Genomic DNA, 23,696 nt, shown 5'->3' on the forward strand with positions numbered 1-23,696 from the left:
TCGCACCAGCCCCAACTAATCAATTCCATTCTGTGGCAATAAAGGTGTAACCACCACCTTAATGTAGCAGCACGCTACGGTGATGCCAGCGCTTCTATTATCGAGCGGGTGCTGGTTTGCAAAGCGGATTGTTCCACCAAGAAGCGAGACCATTACATCGCCGTTTCCTTTCTTCAAAACCAATTTTCGTAGCCCAGCGCTGCGGCATCGGGTCTCAGCGCTTTGCGAACTACACGAAATTCGATCAGAAGCGCCCATGAAGAGTGTGGCGGCAGCACAACGCTGCAGTAACGGAGTTCCATGATCATCTAGCGTTCCTAACATCAAAAAAAGGAAGAAAACGTTGTTTGGTTTGGTGTGAGTGGTTCAACGTCCCAAAACAACTCAGACAATGAGAGACGCCGTAGTGAAGGCTCCGGAAATTTCGACCACCTGGGGTTATTTAGCATGCTCTCACGTCGCACAGTACACGGGCATCTAGAATTTCGCCTCCATTTAAATTCGACCGCCACGGCCGGGATCGAACCCGCGTCTGTCGGGTCAGCAGCCGAGCGCCGTAACTACTGGGCCACCGCGGCGGCTAAACTTCGTCACGTGGCGCTTCCTTGATGCTGGCGTTGCTGTGGTAGGCAGCAGTGTTCGACCCAGCGTGGCCTCTTTCCCGAACACGAGGTAACGACAAGCGTTTAAGCTAAATATTTAAACTACAATTGCCGTCCGCGCTCATCAAGTGAAACGTGGCGACTGCATTGCCATTCTACTCGGCGCTTTGCCTGAATTTGATAGCCAGCATTAAACACAGGTTGAAGTCAAACGTGGCCGTCGTATAGAGGGGTACTGCAGTAACTTCGAACACACAGGGTTCTTTAAATAATTTCGCGTATACATCGAAACGGGGCCGTCGCTGTCAGGCTTTGTTCCCACGTCCTCTGGCTAAGGCACCTAACGCCTGATCACGAAGACACGCTCGGCACCATCCTTACATGAGTGCTGTGACGCGTGCTGTCGCTGTCTTGCAAACGCCACACAACTGACTCTACAGATAGCTCCCCACCAGAACCACCGTCGCTCCTACGGTCGCAGTTGATGCAAAGCACATTTTTCTTTAAGTAGTTTCCCTCACACCTCTGAACTGTCGTTTGTTTGCACGCCGCAGTGGTTAGGCATAGCTGGAGCCCGTCGGCAGGCCCGTGCACATTCCTCTACCTGTGATCGCAACATGGATAGCTTATGGAATGTATAACCTCGGACATGGATGCCTGCGATGATCTTACAATACCACCAAACGCCGGCGTTGGAGATTGCCAGCGAGACGCGTATCAGATATTCCGGCTGAGCTAAGCATGGGCTAGCGTCGCCGACTTCAGTTTTTTTTTTTCGCCTCGCACAAAGGGAGACGTCAAAGTTTGGCGGCTCCTCTTTGCCGAGCGAGTGCTACAGTTGTGACCGGCGAACCGTGCATCGGGGCCTCCTTCGAGAGCAATGGCCACCGCAACGACTCGACATAAACTCTGAGATTGGCGCCCGTATGCTGTGCGATGTCAGTGCACGGTAGAGATCCGCAGGTGGTCCGAGTTGATCCGGAGCCCTCCACTACGGCACCTGTTTCTTCCTTCATTCTCTTAGTCCCTGCTTTATACCTACTCTTACGGTCCGGTTCAGGGTTCCGCGGATATGTGAGACAGATATTGAGCCATTCCCCCCCCCCCCCCCCAAATCCGATTTTTCAGACTGTCGCCTCACATGTGGGCAGTAAAACATACTCCTTACTCCGGGGCTTATCCACGCTAGCACGTGGGAATAAAATGAATTAAACGGATGCAATAACAAATACATACAGACATAGGTAAAAGCCAGAAATGTTGACAAATCGCTACAGCTCTTTATTTGCCGCATTCTGGTGGCTCATTTATGTGGATCTCTGAGCTGAAACCACGGACTTGGACAAAATGGGAAATGAATGCTAGCAGCATCGTCCCATTTTCTCACTTTGTACGCCCGTGAACTTGGTATGCGCCTCTGTATTTTCTGAACTAGACCCTCTCAGCAGAGCAGCTTCTAGGACTACTTGAGTTTCGAAGCGGAGTCCCCCTCCACTTGTTGTCTTCGACTTCCACAGCGCGCGTGTTCGAGACGCGCCGGGACTTTGCGTTCCCATAAGGGGCTGTGGAAAAGCGGTATCGTACGACGAGGATTAAATGCATTATTAGTATCGCGTCATACCCTTACGGCGGAGCTGAAGTGTCACCCAGTTTTTGTGCGAACGCAATACTTCACACGGTCGAACCCAGCCCCCAAAATTGTGGCGTGCATGACCTTGAGCTCGATCTTGTTAAACCTGCAGAAATAAAACAAATATTGCGGCGCCTGGGTCACGAACCCGCGGTCGTCCGCACAATACAGCTTCGCTGTCCACTGCACGAGAGCACTTTGCTATCGCCGCAGTCAACCGCACCCCATGATGTACCCCTAACACGCTATCGCTCTGAACATTGCACGTCGTCGTCTAGGGGACGTTCGCTTGGTACGAAAGTTTAAGAGAAATTATTCTCGAGGACAATGTAAGGCAATGTCTTGGCAAGAGTCAAGAGAATTCGAAACCAAGTGCTTTCGCACGTCCTACTCGATTTATTGGCGTTAAAAGTGCGATTTTTTTCCACTTAGTTATTGCTGCATGGCACCACTATCGCTCTTATCAGTCAGCCAAACGGGCGAATGACAAGGATCGATTACTATCCAAAAGAATTTATTTTATCACAGTGACACTACATTGATTCCGCGATTTCTGTTCACTACCCTACAAACCAGAAGTCGCGGTTAATCACTCCCAAGAGGCGATGTCACTGTTATCGCTTTCGACCTTTGCTGACAAAAAAAAACATATTTGAAACAGGACGCGGTAAATGAAATTTATGAGGACGAGGAAAGACACAAGGGAACAGCTCTATCTGTTACAACTCAAGTGACATTGATTGGCCACGTCTTCCATTTCGTTTTGTGCGAAGCAGCATGACGAACTGATAACCGCACGCTCTTCCTTACCTGATATCTTACTTTTTATCAATCACCCGTTCAGAAATGCCTTCATCCTCGATGCAATTGATTAAAAACCTCTTAGACAAATTAAAAATGAAAATTGCTTTCAAGGAATTGAAAGGCGAAGTAACTGTCTCACTTATCGGTGGACAACTCAGCCGAGCCGTGAGGGAAGGCAGGAAGGTGGGAGAGAAAGAAGAAAGAGAGTAAGATTTACTGTAGTGTAAGGCATCGAAATGCGGCCACGGTCGCTTGAATTTTACTGATAAAACTGTGCCTTTATGTCTTTTCTTGTCCTCATGAAATTAATTTACGATGTCCTCCTTCAACTAAGAGTACTTATTTCTTATCATGTGCAAAGGTCGAAGGCGAGAACAGAGGCGAGAAGGCTTTCCCGCGCACTGTTTCCTTCAGAGCCATTAACCGCGAATTGTGGACTGGGCCTTCCAAAAGATGCCTTGCAAAGTAAATCAGGTCATAATTCTTGCTGATAGCCTTTCTGTGCTGTGCCGTTCCCTAACATTTTTAGTTACTCGCCGCGGTGGCTGAGTGGTTAGGGCGCTCGCCTACTGATCCGGAGTTCCCAGGTTCGAACCCAACCGCGGGGACTGCGTTTTTATAGAGGCAAAACGCTAAGGCGCCCGTGTGCTGTGCGATGTCAGTGCACGTTAAAGATCCCCAGGTGGTCGAAATTATTCCGGAGCACTCCACTACGGCACCACTTTCTTCCTTTCTTCTTTCACTTCCTCCTTTATCCCTTCCCTTACGGCGCGGTTCAGGTGCCCAACGATATATGACACAGATAGTGCGCCATTTCCTTTCCACAAGAAACCAATTATTATTATTATTATTATTATTATTATTCCACCACATGTGAAAGAAGTGCATTTTCGGTGGCTACCCGGTCATTGCGGCATTGATGCTAATGTGATGGCTGATTTTTAGCAAACTCTACCCTTTTGGGACTTGTGGTACCATTAATTCCTGACACTGTTCATTTGACAATAGCCCGATTTCAACTGTTCCTGCAACTGCACTGCTTGAGTCATGAGCCTCCCCTTGCTACAGCGGAATTTCAGCATTTGACTTTTCCTTAGAGTGTCCGCTTATCCAGTTCAAGGCAATGCGAGGCACCTATGACCGTCTTGCAGTGCTGAATACCACGATTAAATCTTTATTCGTGCCGATCAAATGATCAAGTACATTGTCTCTCCTCTCCTGTCGGTGGTGTGTGTATCTGCGTAAAATTCATTTGCAGATTCCCTTCGCTCGATTAGGCCTTCCACTATCTATTCCGGTCCTTTTCTCATCTGGGGCAAACGCCAGGGAATACGTCCTAAAACCAGGGAGCGATTATCCTCATAAATACATCATTGCGTCAGGGAGATTCCTTTATTAGTTACGATTGTCAGATTTTTTTTTTCACTACAACAAAATTTAATCTACGTCAATCTTAACTGCTTTGAATGTTTGAATCTGCAAGGCACCCTGGCATATCCCCCATTGTGCGTGTGTGCCATTCCTCCAGAGGCCAAGAACAACAACCCGGCGGCCGCGTTTGCGTGGAGGCGAAGCGCGAAAGGCTCCCGCTTGCTTCCAAGCGCCCGTCGACCACCCTTCCGTCCCGCTTCCACGACGGCCAATTTCAAACACCAGACAGCGGTCTCTTCCTTGTAACCGGTGTATTCCTTGATACCGTCGAGAAAAGACTCTGGGGGTACACAATGGTGTCACCGTGACAAACAAGGGCCAGTTTATCCCAAAATAAAAAAAAATCGCGATGCTGTGCGGGCTGACCCCGGAGGGAGTCCTCTGTGGCGTCTCTATATTGAATCAAATGTGGCGCCTATCTGCGTCGTGAAAATCGCCTATAGCTGCAAAGGCGCTAGACGGACACATCCCGACCAGCAGACACATTGCTTATCTAACGTAAAAACCCAGCAACCAAACTAGCCGCCCCGGTGGCTCAGTGATTATGGCGCTCGGCTGCTGATCCGAAAGACGCGGGTTCGATCCCGGCTGCGGCAGTCGAATTTCGATGGAGGCGAAATTCTAGAGGCCCGTATGCTGTGCGATGCCATTGCACGATACAGAACCTCAGGTGGTCGAAATTACCGGAGTCCTTCACTACGGCGTCCCTCATAACCTGAGTCGCTTTGGGACGCTAGACCCTCATAAACCATAAACCAACAACCAAACTAACCAAGCTGGGTAATCCATAGCTTAAAGGCACACTACACGTGGACGAAGAAAAGTTGCCCTGCATCATTAGGGTCACCATTATTATCATACGCCAGACTACACCCACTGCAGGGCAAAGACCTCTCCCATATCCCTCCATTTTACCCGCGCCTGTGCCTGCGGCGGCCCTTCTCCCTCGCAAACTTCCTAACCTCATCCGCCACCTATCCTTCTGCCGCCACTGCTGCGCTTCCCTTCGCTTGGAATACAGTCTTTTACCCTAAGGACCATCGGTTATTTTGCCTTCGTATTACAGGCCCTGCCCAAGCCTATTTCTCCCTCTTGATTTCGACTAGGATGTCATTAACCCACCTTTGTTCCCTCACCCACTCTGTTCTCTTCCTATCTCTTGACGTTACACCTATCATTTCCCTTTTCATTGCTCGTTGCGTTGTCAATTTAAGTTGAACCCTTTTCGTTAGCGTCCACGTTCCCGCCTCATAGGTGAGTACAGGAGACACATAGCTATTATATACTTCTCTCTCGAAGGATATTGGTAAACTGACATTCACGATCTGAGAGTACCTGCCACATTCACTTCACTCCAACCTTATTTTTGTAGTTCTTTCATTGTTGTGGTCCGGATCTGCGGTATCTATCTGCCCTAAATACCCATATTCCCTTACAACTTCCAGCGTCTCGCTACATATTTTAAACTGCTGCTCCATTTCAGGGAGTGTTCAACATTATTTTTCTGTATTACGATTTTTCGACTCACCGATTTGTTTTCCCTGCCTAGCTCATTGATCATGTTGTGACGTTCCTTGTGTGTGCTACGAGGTTCCGCGTTCGACGGCGCGGCGTAGACGGAGACCCAGATGACAGCGGCATCATCAATTACCCAGCCATGCTCTTTGAGAGTGACGACCAGAACGAAGGGGTTTAAGCCCAACCGGACCCAACCGGACCCGCCGCCGCCGCCGCGGGGAAACGGGCTTTATCCTCCCAAATGCCGTGGCGGTTCCAGGGGCGGCCTCGTTTCGGCGGGCCTGGCCCCTCCCGAGCACATCCCAGGACAAGGGACCACTTCCCCGGCCTTTTAGTGACCTCGCGTTCCGGCCTTGAGGGGCGAGTGTCATTTGATGGAGACCGGAGGCCGATGACCCGCGGGAACTGTCAGCGGGCCAGAGCGCGCCTTACCTTGAGGAGCGAGTGTCAGTTGATGGATGGAGAACGGAGGCCGGTGACCCGCGGGAACTGTCAGCGGGCCAGAGCGCGCCTTACCACAGCCGACGCTATGCGCTACCTCGAAGACAACCTTCTTTCCCTCGGACTCAACACGTGAGGGGGGCGAGACCATAAGTGCGGTGGTATGTTTGTGCGCCCAAATGAAAGCCCTAGCCCCCCTCCTTCCCCTCCGGCGTGGGCGTCCTCACCCTAGGGAGTGTGGGGAGAAGAGGATATAAAAATCGACAAGCAGTACGGAAGAAGGACGCTCAGGACGACATCGTTCGCCAAGAGGGCCTTCAGCGCCGAAACCCGACGGCGTGCAGCTTCTGCTAGCAACCGCTCGAGCTCAACTCCGCAGCCCCTCCATCGTCCCCATGAAGTCGTCGGCACGTAAGCTCGGACGCCCCAGCCTCTGAATCTTAATCATGTATAATTATTGAATATATCATTTTGTTTAAACTGAGCCATACGGTGTCTCTTTGCCTCTCCGTCCCGTGTGGACCTGCGCATTATGGGGGTCATCACACTGGTGTCAGAAGTGGGGTCTCAAAAGCAAATGTCCTCTGAATGCTGCGACATTCATGACTTCAAAATTGTAATCAAAAGAGAATCACGGGACTGATTGTGGGACTTTTACCCCCATTTGAGAGGCTTGAGGCACCGGAGGGCTTGAAAAAAAAAGTATTTATCTGAGGGAGCTCCCACTCCACAGTCGTCGCTCGGAGCAAGCATGCTGGCATTAGGAAGCGTCATTCCGACGTTTACAGGAGATAAGACAGGGGTTCCAATCTGCGATTTCATTTCCATGCTAGAAGAGATTGGGAAAATGGGGGGATGGTCCGATGCTCAAATGCTGGGAATGGCAAGGTGTAAGATGGCAGGAGCTGCTCATGATTTTGCATGGCGAGACGAAAAAGTAAAATCCACAAAATCATTTGCGGAATTTAAGAAGCTCGCGTTAGAGCATTTAGACACTGAACCACGTCACGTGCGGGTACAGAGGTTCCGTGACGCCGGACAGATGGTAGGGGAGGACGTGCGAACGTTTGCGTCGCGGCTTCAGCGCTTAGCGCGCGATACGTTAAGCAGGGAGGAGGAAGGAGACCAGCTAAAGAAGAAATACGCGGAGGATATACTTAAAGAGGAAATGACCGCTTTGTTCGTGGCTGGTCTGCAAGACCCCGTGCGCCGGTTCGTGCTCTCGCGCAAGCCGAGCAATTTCGACCAAGCCGTGGAGGCCGCATTGGATGAGGAACGAAATGAGGCGTTAACGACAGCCGCAGCGAGAGTACGCGTCATAGAGAGAGCGGTGCTCAACTCTGAGGTTGCTCTCTTGACAGAGCGGTTAGATCGCTTAGAACAGCTGCTATCTCAGCAGGTAGAACGCCAGGTTGAAGCGCGCGCTCAACAGCGCCCATTCGCGGGAAACCGGAGACCGCCACAAAGCTACAGGCGCGGTATGCGAAATTTTGAAGAAATCGTATGCTTCGCTTGCCAGGGTCGCGGACACATCGCCAGGTTCTGCCAAAACGTGCGCCGTGGGGAGCCACAAAGAGAAGCAGGCGAGACACGCCCTAAGCAAGCCTACAGCGGGGCTCCAGATACCGAGACAAAAAACTAGATAGTCCTCCCCAGCCTGAGGAGCGTGGGGAGGGAGCAGTAGATGATGAGGTGGTGGTAGTTTGTGTGGCCGACGAGGCATGCCCTGTTGTGCGTTGCAAGTTAAATGGTTGTTGCATGGAATTGTTGATAGATACGGGGTCAAAGGTGACATTGCTTAAGGAGAGCAGTTTTAACACGCTTCGAAGGAAGGGGGACCGCGAGTTGTTGGAAGCGTCTGGTGGTATGGCAACCAAATTCGTAGGCATAACGGGGGATCCTCTTGGCATAAGTGGACTCTACCGGTTACACTTCTCTCTCGGCGGAATTGCATTGGAGCACCCCTGCTACGTATGCCCGGACACGGTGTCTCTGCCAAACGGAGTGTCAGGTATATTAGGGCAGGATTTTTTGAGAAAAGGGAAGGTAGTCGTCTCATTCTCTGAGGAAGAGGTTAATGCGGGCGGATCAAAAGTTCCGTTTTTGAACAGGAGATGGGCTGAGATTCGCATTACGGATATTGACACCCGTCAAACAGTGGGATCATTGGAGAAGGTATATTCGCGGGTTGCCGTCAGGCTGGTCGATGAGGCGGTTGTCCTTCCTTGGTCGGAGCACATTTTGTACGCGTTTGTGCCTTCAGATGTAGAGAGCGGCGCCGTGGGAGTGCTTGAGCCGGTCGACTCTCTCAGCAATGGCCTGAAGGCAGCCGCGTGCCTCGTGACAGTTAATGACGCCCACAGAGTGCCCCTACGGGTGGTTAACTGTAGCCAGCAGCCACTGAGCCTTCCCAAGAACAAAACATTGGCTTTCTTCACCTCTGCGATCGAGAAACGTGAGCCCACCGATACGGTACTCGCTACTGTAGAGCATGCTAGTCCTTCGGCTGCTCCAAAGGTGTCGTTCGATCTTTCTCATGTAAAATCCAGGGAGAGGGAGGCTCTGGCTGGTTTGCTGAACGACTGCTCGGAGGTATTCGCCGCGTCCAACCTGGATTTGGGCTGCTGTGGCGTTATGAAGCACAGGATAGAAACCGGCGCCGGCACTTCATCGCCCGTTTACCAGCGTGCGTACAGGATTCCTTACTCCCAACGTGAGGAGATGGAGCGGCAGGTGCAGGACCTAATTGATCGCGGCATTGTCGAACACTCAAAGTCACCCTGGGGAGCACCAGCACTATTGGTGGAAAAACCAGATGGCTCGTATCGATTGGTAGTGGACTACCGCAAACTAAATGCCGTAACTCGCATCGATCCATACCCCATCCCCAATATACAGGAGACGCTTTCTCAGCTGGGCTCTGCCAGGTACTTCACGGTAGTGGACATGGCGGCGGGATTCTGGCAGATTGCAATGGATCCGGCAGATGCCGAGAAAACGGCATTCAACACGCCCTCAGGGCACTATGAATGGAAAAAAATGCCGATGGGTCTGGCCAACAGCCCTGCTGTCTGGCAGAGAACCGCTGATGTTATCCTGGCAGGTCTTCTGGGGAGGCTGTGCTTCGTGTATATGGATGACATATTCATATACAGTGACAGTTTTGAGAACCATTTGCGCGATATTGAGCACGTTTTGGTGCGACTAAGAGGAGCGGGTCTCAAGCTGAAGCCCTCTAAGTGCCAATTCCTCAAAAACGAGGTGAAATACCTCGGGCACGTTGTTTCAGCTGACGGCGTGCGACCGGACCTTGAGAAACTAAGGTGTGTCTCGGATTTTCCATCCCCGACTAGCGTCCGCCAGGTCCGGCAGTTTCTCGGCCTGATCGGTTACTACCGAAGGAACATAGAGGAGTTCGCAAAGCTCGCTAAGCCGCTCACCGCCTTAACAGCCAAAAATGTCGCCTTTCGCTGGGGCGAAAACGCGGAGGATGCTTTTGGGGCCCTGAAAAGGAAGCTAATGAGTGCACCGCTGTTGCGCCACCCGGATTTTAATTTGCCCTTCGTTATGGCCCCAGATGCGTCAAAGTTCGCAGTTGGTGCCGTGCTATCTCAGGTTATCGAGGGCAAAGAACATCCTGTTGCTTTTGCTAGCCGACAGCTGAGCCCCACAGAGCAAAAGTACGGAGCTACGGAAAGGGAGTGCCTCGCCGTTATCTGGGCAGTAAAGCACTTCAGATGCTACCTTTACGGCCGCAAATTCAATCTAGTCACAGACTGCCATCCTCAGAAATGGGTGATGAGTGTCAGGGACCCTAGCTCGCGACTCGCTAGATGGAATCTACACCTGCAGGAATACTGCTTTGAAGTTGAGCACAAGTCAGGAAAGACACATCTGAATGCTGTCGCACTCAGCCGCACAGCTGCCGTGGCAGCTATAGATGAGTTTGTCCCCGTAGTCGACCCCGCCGAATTACGCACAGAGCAGTGCAAAGATCCTGACCTGAAGCGAATAATCGAAAGCTTAGAGGGCTAGGTTATTTCATTGACAAAGACGGCACCCTGTGTCGGCGCACGAGGCCAACCAGGAAAGGGAGACCAGAGAAAACCGCTTGGGAGAGAGTCGTCATACCTCGGTCGTGGACAGAAAGGGTTCTTCGCGCGTTTCACGATGCGCCGTGCGCCGGTCATTTTGGCGTAGCAAAGACACGCAGGCGTGTGGAGCGTTTGTACTTTTGGAGTGGCATGCGACAGGATGTTAGAGACTACTGTGCGAAGTGTCATTCCTGTCACGAAAGAAAAACACCCAAGGGACGAAGACCAGCTCCAATTCAGCCGTTCCCTGAGGTTTCGGCTCCCTTCGAGCGGACAGGTATGGATATATTGGGCCCATTGCCCACGACCACTTCCGGAAACAAGTACATTTTAGTATTTGTCAATCACCCTTCAAAATACGCGGAAGCGGTAGCACTCCCAGATCAGAAGGCAGACACGGTTGCAAGAGCATTTGTCGAACAGATCGTGCTCCGACATGGACCCCCGAGGCAACTCTTGACAGATCGGGGAACGAACTTCGTGTCGCAGCTAATGAGGAGAGTTTGCGAGCTGCTTAAGATCGCTAAGAAGCAGACAACACCGTACCATCCGGCTTGCAACGGCGCGGTGGAGCGACTGAACCAAACCGTGGCCGGGTTCCTGTCGCATTTTGTTTCGCGCGACCAGCGGGACTGGGACTTGTGGCTCCCGTATGCAATGTTTGCCTACAATTCCGCAGCACACGAGAGCACGGGAGAATCGCCATTCTTTCTTCTCTACGGCCGAGACCCGGACCAGCCTAGTGAAGTGCCAGAGGGCCCCCGTCGTGTCCCATACGCTTCACTGGACGACTATAAGGTTGAGCTAGAATCGCGCTTGCAAGTGGCGAGGGATATCGCAAAGGAGGCCTTAAAGAAAGCGGCGAAGCGCAGGAAGGAGGTGCACGATCGCAGTGCTAGAGACGCGCCGTTTGATGTGGGGGGACAGCGTGTACATTGAAAACTGCCAAAGGCAGATTGGGCTAGCTCGTAAGTTCCAGACGAAGAGGAGAGGACCGTGCGAGGTTGTCGAGAAGCTTTCTCCGGTAAACTTCAGAGTCCGAGACGTGAACCGGCGCTTGATAAGGATACACGCAAATCGCCTCAAGTCGGCACCGGTTCAGTATTCACGAAATGAGGAAAGGGAAAGCGCGGATTTTGATGGGGACAGAAGTGAAGCGGAGCGCGGATAGTTCGCAAGAAACGCCCTCTCCTGCATCTGTTCGGCAGGCGCCAGCGGTGACGGCCGGAATGCCACCGGATTTACTTCATGCATTGCTAGAAGAAGAAGCGCGCGAGGTTGCCGCGAAGATAACGCCAGGAGAGGCTCCTGCCACGAGCCCTCGCGAGTCCCAAAGCAGACAAATGGTCACAGACTTACTTAGTATGACTCATGAAGGCCGATATCCGCTGCGAAATCGGAAAGCTAAGTCGGACTAATGGCGTAAACAGAGCGGAGTTGTGAACTGGTTAGAATTGTGTAATGCCGCAGCTCATAACATTGCTATGTGCTTATGTCTTAAGTTATCGGAGTTGGTAGTTAAACCCTTCTGTCATTAAGTAACACCTTCACAGGAGAGCATGCGGAGCGCATGCAGAACCTGCCCTACTTCCTTTCGTTATCTATATTTTTTGCCTGTGCCGTGATCGTGCTAGAAGTGGGAGCTCCTTTGTAACTGTGGTAAATTTATTTCGTCCAGTTTGGACTAGAAAGGAGAGGCTTGGGTGCTGAGTTTCATGTTTATCTGTAAAAGAAGATCAGTGCTGCCCCTGGAGACGCCAGTTATGACAGCGGAGGCATATGGTGTTGTGCAGTGGTGTTGAGTGCCGCGAAAAGTGTTTTGTCGAACGCACTGTGCGAGGCGATACAGAAAGACAAGGGGAGCTGCATGGACTCAAATGTTCGGAGAACATTCTTCTGGAGGGTGAGCGAGTGTGACGTTCCTTGTGTGTGCTACGAGGTTCCGCGTTCGACGGCGCGGCGTAGACGGAGACCCAGATGACAGCGGCATCATCAATTACCCAGCCATGCTCTTTGAGAGTGACGACCAGAACGAAGGGGTTTAAGCCCAACCGGACCCAACCGGACCCGCCGCCGCGGGGTAACGGGCTTTATCCTCCCCAATTGCCGTGGCGGTACCAGGGGCGGCCTCGTTTCGGCGGGCCTGGCCCCTCCCGAGCACATCCCAGGACAAGGGACCACTTCCCCGGCCTTTTAGTGATCGCGTTCCGGCCTTGAGGGGCGAGTGTCATTTGATGGAGGCCGATGACCCGCGGGAACTGTCAGCGGGCCAGAGCGCGCCTTACCTTGAGGAGCGAGTGTCAGTTGATGGATGGAGAACGGAGGCCGGTGACCCGCGGGAACTGTCAGCGGGCCAGAGCGCGCCTTACAACAGCCGACGCTATGCGCTACCTCGAAGACAACCTTCTTTCCCTCGGACTCAACACGTGAGGGGGGCGAGACCATAAGTGCGGTGGTATGTTTGTGCGCCCAAATGAAAGCCCTAGCCCCCCTCCTTCCCCTCCGGCGTGGGCGTCCTCACCCTAGGGAGTGTGGGGAGAAGAGGATATAAAAATCGACAAGCAGTACGGAAGAAGGACGCTCAGGACGACATCGTTCGCCAAGAGGGCCTTCAGCGCCGAAACCCGACGGCGTGCAGCTTCTGCCAGCAACCGCTCGAGCTCAACTCCGCAGCCCCTCCATCGTCCCCATGAAGTCGTCGGCACGTAAGCTCGGACGCCCCAGCCTCTGAATCTTAATCATGTATAATTATTGAATATATCATTTTGTTTAAACTGAGCCATACGGTGTCTCTTTGCCTCTCCGTCCCGTGTGGACCTGCGCATTATGGGGGTCATCACAATGTCTTGCAATTCGCCCCAGAAATGAATAGGAAGGGACTGTCATCAGCGAGTCGCAGATTACTAAGGTGTTATCCATTTGCTCTTATCCCCAACTGTTCGAAATGCAGGTCTCCGAATACCTCGCGTAAACAGGCGGTAGATATCTCGCTGCCTGGTACCTTTCCTAATGGGATTTTACTACTTTTTTTATGGAGGTTTATGGTGGCTGTGCACACCCATAGATATCTCAGAATTTTTATACGAGGCCCATCTACACCCTGATTTAGTAATGCATGCATGACTGCCACTTCACTGACTGAGTCACTTGTTTCCTTGTAATCTATGAAGGCCACATATAGGGGTTGCTTAAATTCTACGCATTTCTCTGTAACCTGATTGATGGTGTGGACGTGGTCTATTGTTGAGTAGCCTGTACGAAGGCCAGCCTGATCCTTTGGTTGATTGAAGTTTAAAGTTGCCGTGATTCTATTGGCGATGATCTTACTAAGTACCTCGCAGCTAACGGACAGTAAGCTAGTCGGTCTGCAAGTTTTCAAGTTCTTGATGTCCCTTTTCTTATGGATTAAAATAATATTAGCGTATTTTAAAGATTCGGGTACGCTCGAGGTCATGAGGCACTGCTTATACGGGGTGACCAATTTTTCTAGCATAACTTGCGCCCTGTCCGGCCCCAGAGTAACCAAATCCTGTTTTGGTGAGGGAATGCGTCGTCGGATTTGGCACAAAAATCAGGCTACACCTCAGACATGGCTATACAATTCCATCAACAGGCGAATTTTTTTATATATCTGGCGGAGAGCTGCGAGGCACCGGGATTCGAACCGCGGTCCTCTTGTATGCGAGGCTGATGCTCTAGCTTTACTATATATCATTGCTCATTCTTGATTTCCCGTTTAACTTTGCTTAAAAGGATGTCATTAACTCTCGTTTGTGAACTGACCCACTTGCTCTTTTCCTTTCCCTTAACGAGTACCGCCTTCCAATCACATAGAGACCGCACTCAGTGAAAACTGAGTTTTTTTAAACGTTAGCAAAGGCCACAAAACGAAATGGCCGCGTCGCCATCCCCGGTCCATTTCCAAACTAAAATGCATGCGTCGACACCGAATTTTGGGCCTATATCCCAGAGGATACGATACACCACCATTCCCTTCAAAACGGTGGCAACCCGCCCTCGGGGTAAGGATGTCATGAAATTGAGGATTTTCGAATAAAGTTTCTTAGCAGGGCGTCTTGAGCGCGAACGTTGAGCGTGGAGCGAATAAACTGCTCTCTTGCTTGGCATGGCTCCGTCCGGGCACTTGGTTCGGTCTTTGCGAGCGCCGCACCTGCGCCGTTAATAGAAATAGGAAGCCCGCAAAACGCGGTAAATAACCTCGAAAGGTGTGGCGCACGCAAAGGCGTTTGACTGAGATAAATTAGGAGCCATGCACTCAGCTTGCTGGTGCGAAGGCAGCGTTGTTATGCAAAGTTCAGCTGCGTGCTACGGACGCGTCGAGCTTAAAGCAATGTTCTTGCAGCATAAAAGAAAAGAAAGGAAAGCTTGGATTGTATCATTGAATTACGCTATATCAAGTCCAGTCGACTTCCTGGAATAAGGGGACAGACCACGAATTTCAGTTGCAATCAAAATGTTTTCATCGTCATCTCATTCTGTACTGTTTTCAGATTCCTCTTCTCGACATGTATTTGCACGCAGCTTGGATGGATGAAAAAAAAAGTAACTGCATGCTCCAGAAACACAGCAACTGCCAGCGGTTAATTACTAAGTGCAACGACACCGTTCGTTTCAATATTCCCGTTGTCCCAATAACCTGAGGTAGATATTTTCCCGGATTTTGCTTGAAAATTTTGACAGGGTGAAAGCGCAGATTCATGCACCGTTAGGTGTACTGTTAAATTGATTATATATTCCAACACAGTAAAATTACATCTCATAACCAATTGTATTACTAATTGTTTTATGCTATCACAGATTAATACGCATTTCACTTACAATTACAATTCACCTCAAGTGACAGGTGGTTATGAATTGTGGTGTGAATATTCATCTCAAAGGCATTTCTTGCAAAGCAGCAGGGACAGTGCCTTCCGTTCGGCGTCACAGACTTTTCTGCGTGAAAGCAGGCAGATCGTATCGAAAGTCGAGATGGCGGTTTCCCTCTTCTTGTTCGTCTTTCTCGGAGTCTTTGGCTTGCAAAGCTCTCGGTGTTTTAGAATCCTTAGCGTCCTGCAGTTTCGGCAAACACGATGGTTGGTAGCGATGCTAATGAAGCGCAGAGAGACGTCAGGCTCATTAGAGACTACTAGACCACACATACGAAGTACTCCGTAGTTCTTGAGTGTACCTTTCTCTCGTCCTTCATGCGCTTCATTGAAATCGTGCAACACTAGCTATACAGCCAAGCCACAAACGTTAATCTTGGCACACTTTCCGCATTAGGGAACAACACCTTGCAATTCAGTGAAGGTTTTTTTCTGGACAAATCTTGTATTTCTTTACAAAACAGTACTCCAGCAAATATCAGCAATACATTGGGGAAAACACAAGCAGTTAATAACATTGAGCCAAGACATCTGAGCAACAATTTGAAAAATTTAGACGTAATTGCCACGTTGAGACCGTAAAAAGATAAATATTCTATGAAGCGGAAACACAAATGTCCAGATACTGTGAAAATGTGAACGATGCCATTTCCACGAGGTCGATCATGGGTCGAGGTTTTCATGCGTGCGAAAATGTTTTTGTCTTTGAAAAGCAGGCGGCCAGGTCGACCTTCAGCTTCAAGTACATAATCACACCAGCGGGGCGGATGAGCGCAGAAGCCGCGATCGCACGTTGGGTCTCCAGAACACGAACGCCAGTCCTTGCCTCATCTTCGTTATTCTGGCTCACTCATTCGATCTGAAGACCCATCACTGGCGTTCGATCTTCTTCCCCTGTGCGGCGTCCTGTAGCCACTCCGCTGGCGACAACGTCATGCTAGCCGTCGACTGAGGACGCGCATACGGCAGGGCATGTAGTACGACGCAACGGAGGCCAGGTGGTAGCAGTGCGCAGACCTACCAGCAGCAAGGTCTGTGGCGCGGCGGAGTTTTGAGCGCAAGCGTGGACGAGAACCGGGCGTAGGTCGACGAGGTGTTGCGCTTCTTCGGGCTCCTGTTGGCAACCGTCGGCACAAGGTAGACCGACGGCGGGGTCACTCGCAAGACGGAGGCAGACGAGGACCACGACGTGCTTGGCGTCGAGCGCGGTTACGACCGACCCGCTGCACACGTTGATCAGCGCGATCACCTTTGCCGTCAGGTGTAGGCACCGCGCACTGACGGAGAATTGCGAGACGGTTGGTCTGTGCAAAGGCGCGAATATGTTTCCGAGACTGGACGAAGAACACAACGTTTTCTGCTGCGCCGGTGCGATGAACTCTGCTCACAGCCGGACAAAGAGTGCATGTAGTACCTCCATTGACAAATGGCCGCTTTCTCTCTGGCTGCCAGGTTTGAAGCATGAACGAGGGCTTGCACTGCTGTTGCAACTCAAACCTGTAGGGCTGCTGCAGCCTCGTTGGGGCAGGGCACACGACAGCTATTCCCAGTAGAACTGGGGCGTTCCGAGCTCGGCTTCAACCGTCGGCTCGTGCGCCGCACCATGCTTTGAGAAAGGCTCCGCAGCAGTACCAAAACGTGGTCGTCTCTGAGCGTCGCCGGTGCCGTCAGTGCTGGTTCAACAGAGCGCTGGAACATCGTCGCGTTGCGCCGAGTTCGGGACAGCGATGCCGTACCTTTGGCGGTATCTTCGAGCAATGCACCAGCAATGAAGCTGCTCTTGGTGCTCGAAAACTGTCCTCGTCCTGCGCGACACGTTCCTCGCGTCATCATAGCCGAACGCAACCTGAAGACGGGCACGCAACGTGGCGAACGAGGATGAAACGAGCTCCCTACATCGTTGTCTTTCTCATATCTCGAACGGTGCCCGGTTACCGACTGATGTGCTCTTTGTGGGCAGGAGATTGCTCGATTTTGAGAAGAGGACTTTTTAAACCGTGAAGCGGATTAAGGGGCATTATTCGGGATAAAAGTTGGTGCAATCTGTCGCTTCGTGATGTCACCAATAGAAAAGAAAGAACAAGATTAATAATAAGCAGTAGGGAGAAAAAGGAATACCTGAAATTGTTCTGGCGCGGCCCTTCTCCTCATGCGTGGACATTATCGTGCCAAATTAATGCAATGCCAAATTAATGTCTTTCCTATTGTTCAATAGTTTCCTATTGTTCAATAGTATGTTACAAGAATACTTGATGACCTTCCGCTCACATGTTTCACTTGCGACTGATGCCTCGGTGTCTCAAGGAAAAGCAGATCTTAGGCATTTACTCCTAATCCCTTGACTGGTCTTTTTCTCTCCGTCTTCAAGATTTCACGAATATTTATTTGGCCGAGTTTCTTGAGGTGGTTCCTGCGCTGCGCGAGGTACCAGCTCTAGTTCCGCGGTAATAAAAATTACGGTCTCATTATCCTGATGCACTCCGCTGTCCGCGTCTACTGAATCACAGCCATTTCGAATACTAAAATTTCTGATTCCTCTGCATGTGCAATAAATTCGGTTTGTTTGGGTTCCTGGACACAGGGGCCTTAATTTAAATGAATCAGTTCATGTTTTAGCGACGGCAGCACTGAGTGGTCTGATCGTTGACCCCCTTCCAACCTGTGCGTTCATTACGGCGGTGCGGTTTCGTACGTATACATTTCAATGGGAGAATTTGGCGCATCAGCGCTTGCTTCCTTGGACGATTTTCAGCACCTCCTGTTCCCTTGGAGGAGTAAAGCTTGGCGACCTCGCAAACTTTTTTCTTCACGCGACAACGTTGCTGTGTGCCGCAACTAAATTTTTACCTCTACTGGCCTGGTCTTGCGGTCTCTCCATCGTGTCCGTATTGTGCTCAGCCGGAAACAGTAGAACACTTTCTTGACTATTGTCTTAGCTTCTCGTCGCTAAGGAGGCGACTGTTACAAATCCAATTACAGAAACTCAGTTTGCGTCTGTCTTCGGCGGTTGTTCTATCCATTGGCGCTTCCACGCTTGGACATACCAATAGGAATGTTAGCCATGCCGTTCAAAATTTTCTTCTAGAATCAGAACGCCTACCTGCGTAAGCTTCCGTAATGTCCCTTTCACCCTTTATTTTGGTGTTTCCTTTTGGTTTTCCTACGTTTCTTTTTCTTCTTTCTTTCTTTTACTCACTCCCTCACATAAATTTAAGCTTTTTAGGCCCCCTTAACACCATCAACCACTTCTGTCATAGAAACTGAGTTGCCCAAATTTTTTTAGATCATCCCATGTTTGCCCAATGCAGTTTGCAATAGAGGTAGTCGCCGCCTGGTAATGGCCAATCCCCTTTGTGGGTATGTGCCATTATATGAGGCCAACAACAACATCAGGACTAAATTATGCAGTTGGTCCACCTATTCCGAGAGTCTGTGGATCTTGCAGCCGCTCTTACCCTTTGGTTAGCTGATGCTGATCTTTCGGTTCCTAGATGGACAACATTTCCTCGCGCCGCTCGATCGTCAGTTCTTCTATCCTTTCTACTTTCGTGTTGTCTTGAGAGGCTCACACCATGTAGAATAAGCCCGCATCTGTGCCACAGTCTGCGCAGTGTGCCTCACAATGCGAGAAGCGTCGGCAACGGGAAGGTCCAACCGTGAGGATTCGCGGTCAAACGAAGTTTCGGCGTCGCTGTGAAGCTGCACCGGCGCCAGAGGGAAGCATTCGAACCAGCAGAGACATTGCTCATGTAACTCAAAAACCTCGCCCAATATAAACCAGGACTAGTAAGCAGATATCAAGCTTAGATCCAAAAGACAGCTGAATTAGCCACGCTGATGCATAGCTTAAATTTCACTGAAGGCATTTATATGTTGGCCTGTATATAGCAGTATGATGCCGCGTTCTGATCAGAAACAGACCACTCATTGAGAAAACTAAGCTTTTATCAGCTAGGAATAACCAAAAAATGGAAGATACACTAAAGCTCCGCCTTAAGGGTAAGACGCCATAGCGTAATGGCTTAACTCCTATATATGCAGAAGGTCATTCTGTACTTTGCATACATAGATCTCTGGGAGTCCCCATACCTCTCGTAACGCAGTGGTGCAGCGGGTAAGCCATGCTCCGCTGCCCGGAGATGGCACGTGCTCCCAGCGGTGGACCTTGTGCGACCCCAGGTTGCTCTCCCTGATGGACCAATCTTTAATTTTAATGCCAACTGCCACTATGGGCAGTTTTCTCACTATCCGGTTGGCAGGTTGGGATCTCGTCGCAAGGTGACGTTATATAAATGGCTCACAAGCCTCGTAGGTTGCTCCCTGGGCACCACCTGCCTGAGCAATGTCCATGACTTTTCGCTTAGGAAAGCAACGCCGACAACGCCAACACGGCATTTTCTGGTGAACAGGGCACATAACGCCGTCGCGTTACCGTGCGTGCGAGACCACCGGTTGTATTGCGGATCTCCGAGGCTAGCAACGCCTCGATTCGCTTCCATGTTCTAGTCGATGAGTGCGTTTTTTCCTGCTGGACGGTATTAAACACGTACTAACACGTTTAACGGTCAAAACACCGAATAAATGCAGACAGGTGAAGAAGTTGAGACATCCTGTGTACTTTTTTATTTCTGATACACGATTCCTCCCTGGTTTCCGCAGCAATTTTCCCGTTCAGCGCGGATAGTAATCACACTGGATTGACACGGCTGAACTACGCTTCGAATCTCCTTTTGATAATTTTTCAGCCTTGGCAGCATGCTTTGGCTCATTTACCACCCCTCCTAAAGCGTTATTTTAATGCATGTGGCAACTAGCATTGGATCTAGCGACTCCTAAAAAGCGAAGCGAACCTTCCGAGTAATCGCTGAAGCGTAGTGCGCCCTTCAGTGCTCGTGACTAGGCGGCGGTGGAGGCATCGAGGCACCCAATTCTCGACTCAGTCGCTGAGCCAGCTGCTGATGACGATGTTTTGCCGGAAGCGAGGGGGGGGGGCGGAGCCTACATTTGGTGCAAGTCTGCCATCACGGTGCTGGGCTGCCTGACAACTGCAACGTGCGCAGTCCAGTTATCTCTTCACGTGCTCGACGCAGACAAACCACTGGAACTTTGGACAAACCACTGGTGGGCGTTCTCTGCTCTGCACCACGTCGCTGGAAGCTCTGCTCTGCTGGGATCGATCGGCTAACTTTCGGGTGGCTGGTTGTGGCCTTTTCTCTCTGCGTCTTTGCGCGGTAAGGCAGTAAGCCCGGGCTATGTCGACGCAGTCTCCCGGCCAGGGGAGCTCCCTCTGGTCGGCTTTGTCCCCTGATCTCCTGCCGTTGGAAGCTTTTTTGCGCAGTGGTGTCGGCAGTATCCCTGTCGCGCTGGTGCCTAAGGATGGTGGTGTAATCAAGATGAACATCCCTGGTGCTGTTCGGGCTGCTCTCCAGTCGGCGACTTCTCATTATGGGTCGATCTCAGAGGTACGCCAGTTTGGACGCGGCGGGATTCTGTGCAGATAGCCAGACCTCGCCTGTGTAAGAGATTTGCTAAACTCCTCATCCTTTGCCTCCCTTCGGGTAAGTTCCTTCATCCCTTCACATCTGGCGTGCACGAAAGGTATTGTACGAGGCGTAGACTCTTCCCTGTCTCCGGCAGACACTATTGAGCTTCTGTCGGCTGCAGGTGTTGTTGCTGTGCACCGCTGTAGCCGGGATGTAAACAACTTGCGGATGCCCACTGAATCTGTAATTGCTACCTTTGCCGGCACTTCCTGCCCCTCTGAAATCAAGGCATGGCCTCTAATTTTTCGGGTAGACCCATTATCATCTCGGCCTCTGCAGTGTAACAGCTGCTGGCGCTATGGACATAGCGCCGGCGGTTGCAAATCCAACTTAAGGTGTTGCAACTGTAGCGATGGTCATTCAACAAGCACCTGCACTGAGAAGAATGAGAAGTGTTGCCTTTGCGGTGGGGCCCACTCTGCAAACTACTCAAATTGTCCCTCTCGAGCTCAGGAAATCCAAATTCTGGAGATAATTGACAGAAAACGCTGTTCGCGCCGTGATGCTATTTCAGAGGTCAAAGAACGTGCCCACGGTTATGCTGGAGGTGTGACCGCTCGGCAAGGTGTCATGTTAGACTTAACGCTGTCCCAGGCAATTGCGGCTGCTGTGGAGGCTTCCATGCCTAAAATGGTAGAAAAGATTGTCGCAAGTGTGTCGGAGTGCCTTACAAACGTTCTAGCGACTCAGCTTACACATGCCGTGCAGGCCTGTTTGGCACCTCTTTCGGCAGCAATTCCGTCTTCTCTTACCCGGTCTACAATTTCAGCAGCATCACAGCCCCAGGAACAAAATTCTGCCCCTTCCGCTGTACCTACCTCGGGTACTTCGAGGGATGTTGGTATAATCTATGATTCCGAGATAGTGGAGCCTGATGCGCGGCTTAAGCGCAGCGGGTCCCCCATGTCTCATTCGTTGTCTTCTCTGTGCACCCAGCCCAAATCAAAGAACCAGCAGCTTTGCACCAAAACCAAGGATACCATTTTGGAGTAGGCAGTTGCTGCTGCTAGGCTTTCGCAACCATAGCGTCGTTGCGAGTTCTGCAGTGGAACTGTCGCTCTATTCTTTCAGCTTCCACAGATTTACACTGCATTTCTACCCAGCTTAATCCGGATGTTATAATTCTGCAAGAAACGTGGCTTTCAACCGACAAACATTTTCATATCAAAAATTACCGTTCATTTCGCCTAGATCGCCAGTCTAGAGGAGGGGGTTTACTAACTTTAGTCTCTTCAAAATTTTGCCACAGGGCTATGGTATCTTTTCAACAAATGTCTGCTGACTGTGAGATTTTGGCTCTAGACCTTGTACTTCCTGGGTGCTCTCCATTTTCAATAGCAAATTGTTATTCCCCCAATGGAGTCCAGGATGTTAGACGTCTGGACTTGTTACTCGCTAACTGTAAAAACCCAGTTCTCGTGGCTGGGGACTTCAATTCTCACCATGTGTCGTGGAGTTTTAGGACAAATACATGCGGCAAGCGCCTTTGGGACTGGGTTTCTGATCACAACCTGATGTGCTTAAATTCAGGATCGGCCACTTATCTTCACTCACACATTCAATCCGTTTTAGATCTCACGTTCATTAGTCCTGGAATTGGCGTAACGAATTGGTCGACTGTTGATAGCGGCACCTCAAGTGACCATATACCTTTTCATTTTGATATCATATGTCGTGTAACTCCGGCGTCTTCTCAGTTGCGGTCACATGTAAATTATGACAGATTTCAGACGGCGTTGCGCTCTGCCCTTGCTTCAGTGTCTAACATAGCCGATTCCAACCAGTCAGCAAGCATATGTCTGGCTATAGAGGAAAGCCGTAAAAAGTCGGAGTTCCTGGTGCGGCCAACAAAAGGGAGTTCTTCTAGCTGGTGGAATGCGGACTGTACAAGAAATTACAGGCGGAGGAAGGCAGCATGGAAAAAGCTTCTTCATAACCAATGCCCGAATAACTGGAGTGATTATAAATTTATTGCAGCCACCTTTAAACGCACAGTTTCTCGCGCGAAGGAAAAATATGACTCAGAACACTCCGATTATCTTTCAAAGGTGGGCAACCGACGTGCACTATTCGGTTTTCTATGGTCTAGGAAACAACTCATGTCCTCTCATAATTTTCAGCCATTAGTTATGTCACCTGAAGAAGCTATCCAGGCGGTTGAATTAATTGCCACAGGCCTGCAAAAGTGGTTCTCGTCTTTACTACCTTTGCGCCCAATGTTGTTTGCACCAGTCGTGCCAAATGATAATGCCTCACAAGTAAATCTATCAGAGCTTTCACAAGTTGTTCAGAGATTTCCAGCTGCTGCTCCTGGTCCTGATGGTGTTACTACAAAGATGCTCAAGATTCTCTTTGAAGAGTCTCCCAACTCCTTATTGCACCTAATAAACTACTCTCTCAAACACGCTTGGATACCTTCTGAGTGGAAGCTGTCCCAGGTGATCCCTTTACTTAAAAATCAGGGTGGAGGCTATGAATTGGATAATATTAGGCCGATTTCTTTAACATCAAACTTGGTAAAGTTGATAGAAAGGGTGTTACTAATTCGGGTGTCAGCCATTGTGGACCGCAAAATTATACTCAGCCCGTGCCAACTCGGTTTCCGGCCACGGTGTTCGATATGGAATGTACATGCTGATCTTGAGAGCATTATTCTCCTTGCTCTTCGTCAACGCCTGGTCGCGGCATTGGTTACGTTAGACGTCGCCAAAGCTTACGACAGTGTAGAACACTCCATCCTGACA

Source organism: Amblyomma americanum, chromosome 1 (genome assembly GCF_052857255.1).
Source record: "Amblyomma americanum isolate KBUSLIRL-KWMA chromosome 1, ASM5285725v1, whole genome shotgun sequence".
In the NCBI taxonomy this organism is placed as follows: Eukaryota; Metazoa; Arthropoda; class Arachnida; order Ixodida; family Ixodidae; genus Amblyomma; species Amblyomma americanum.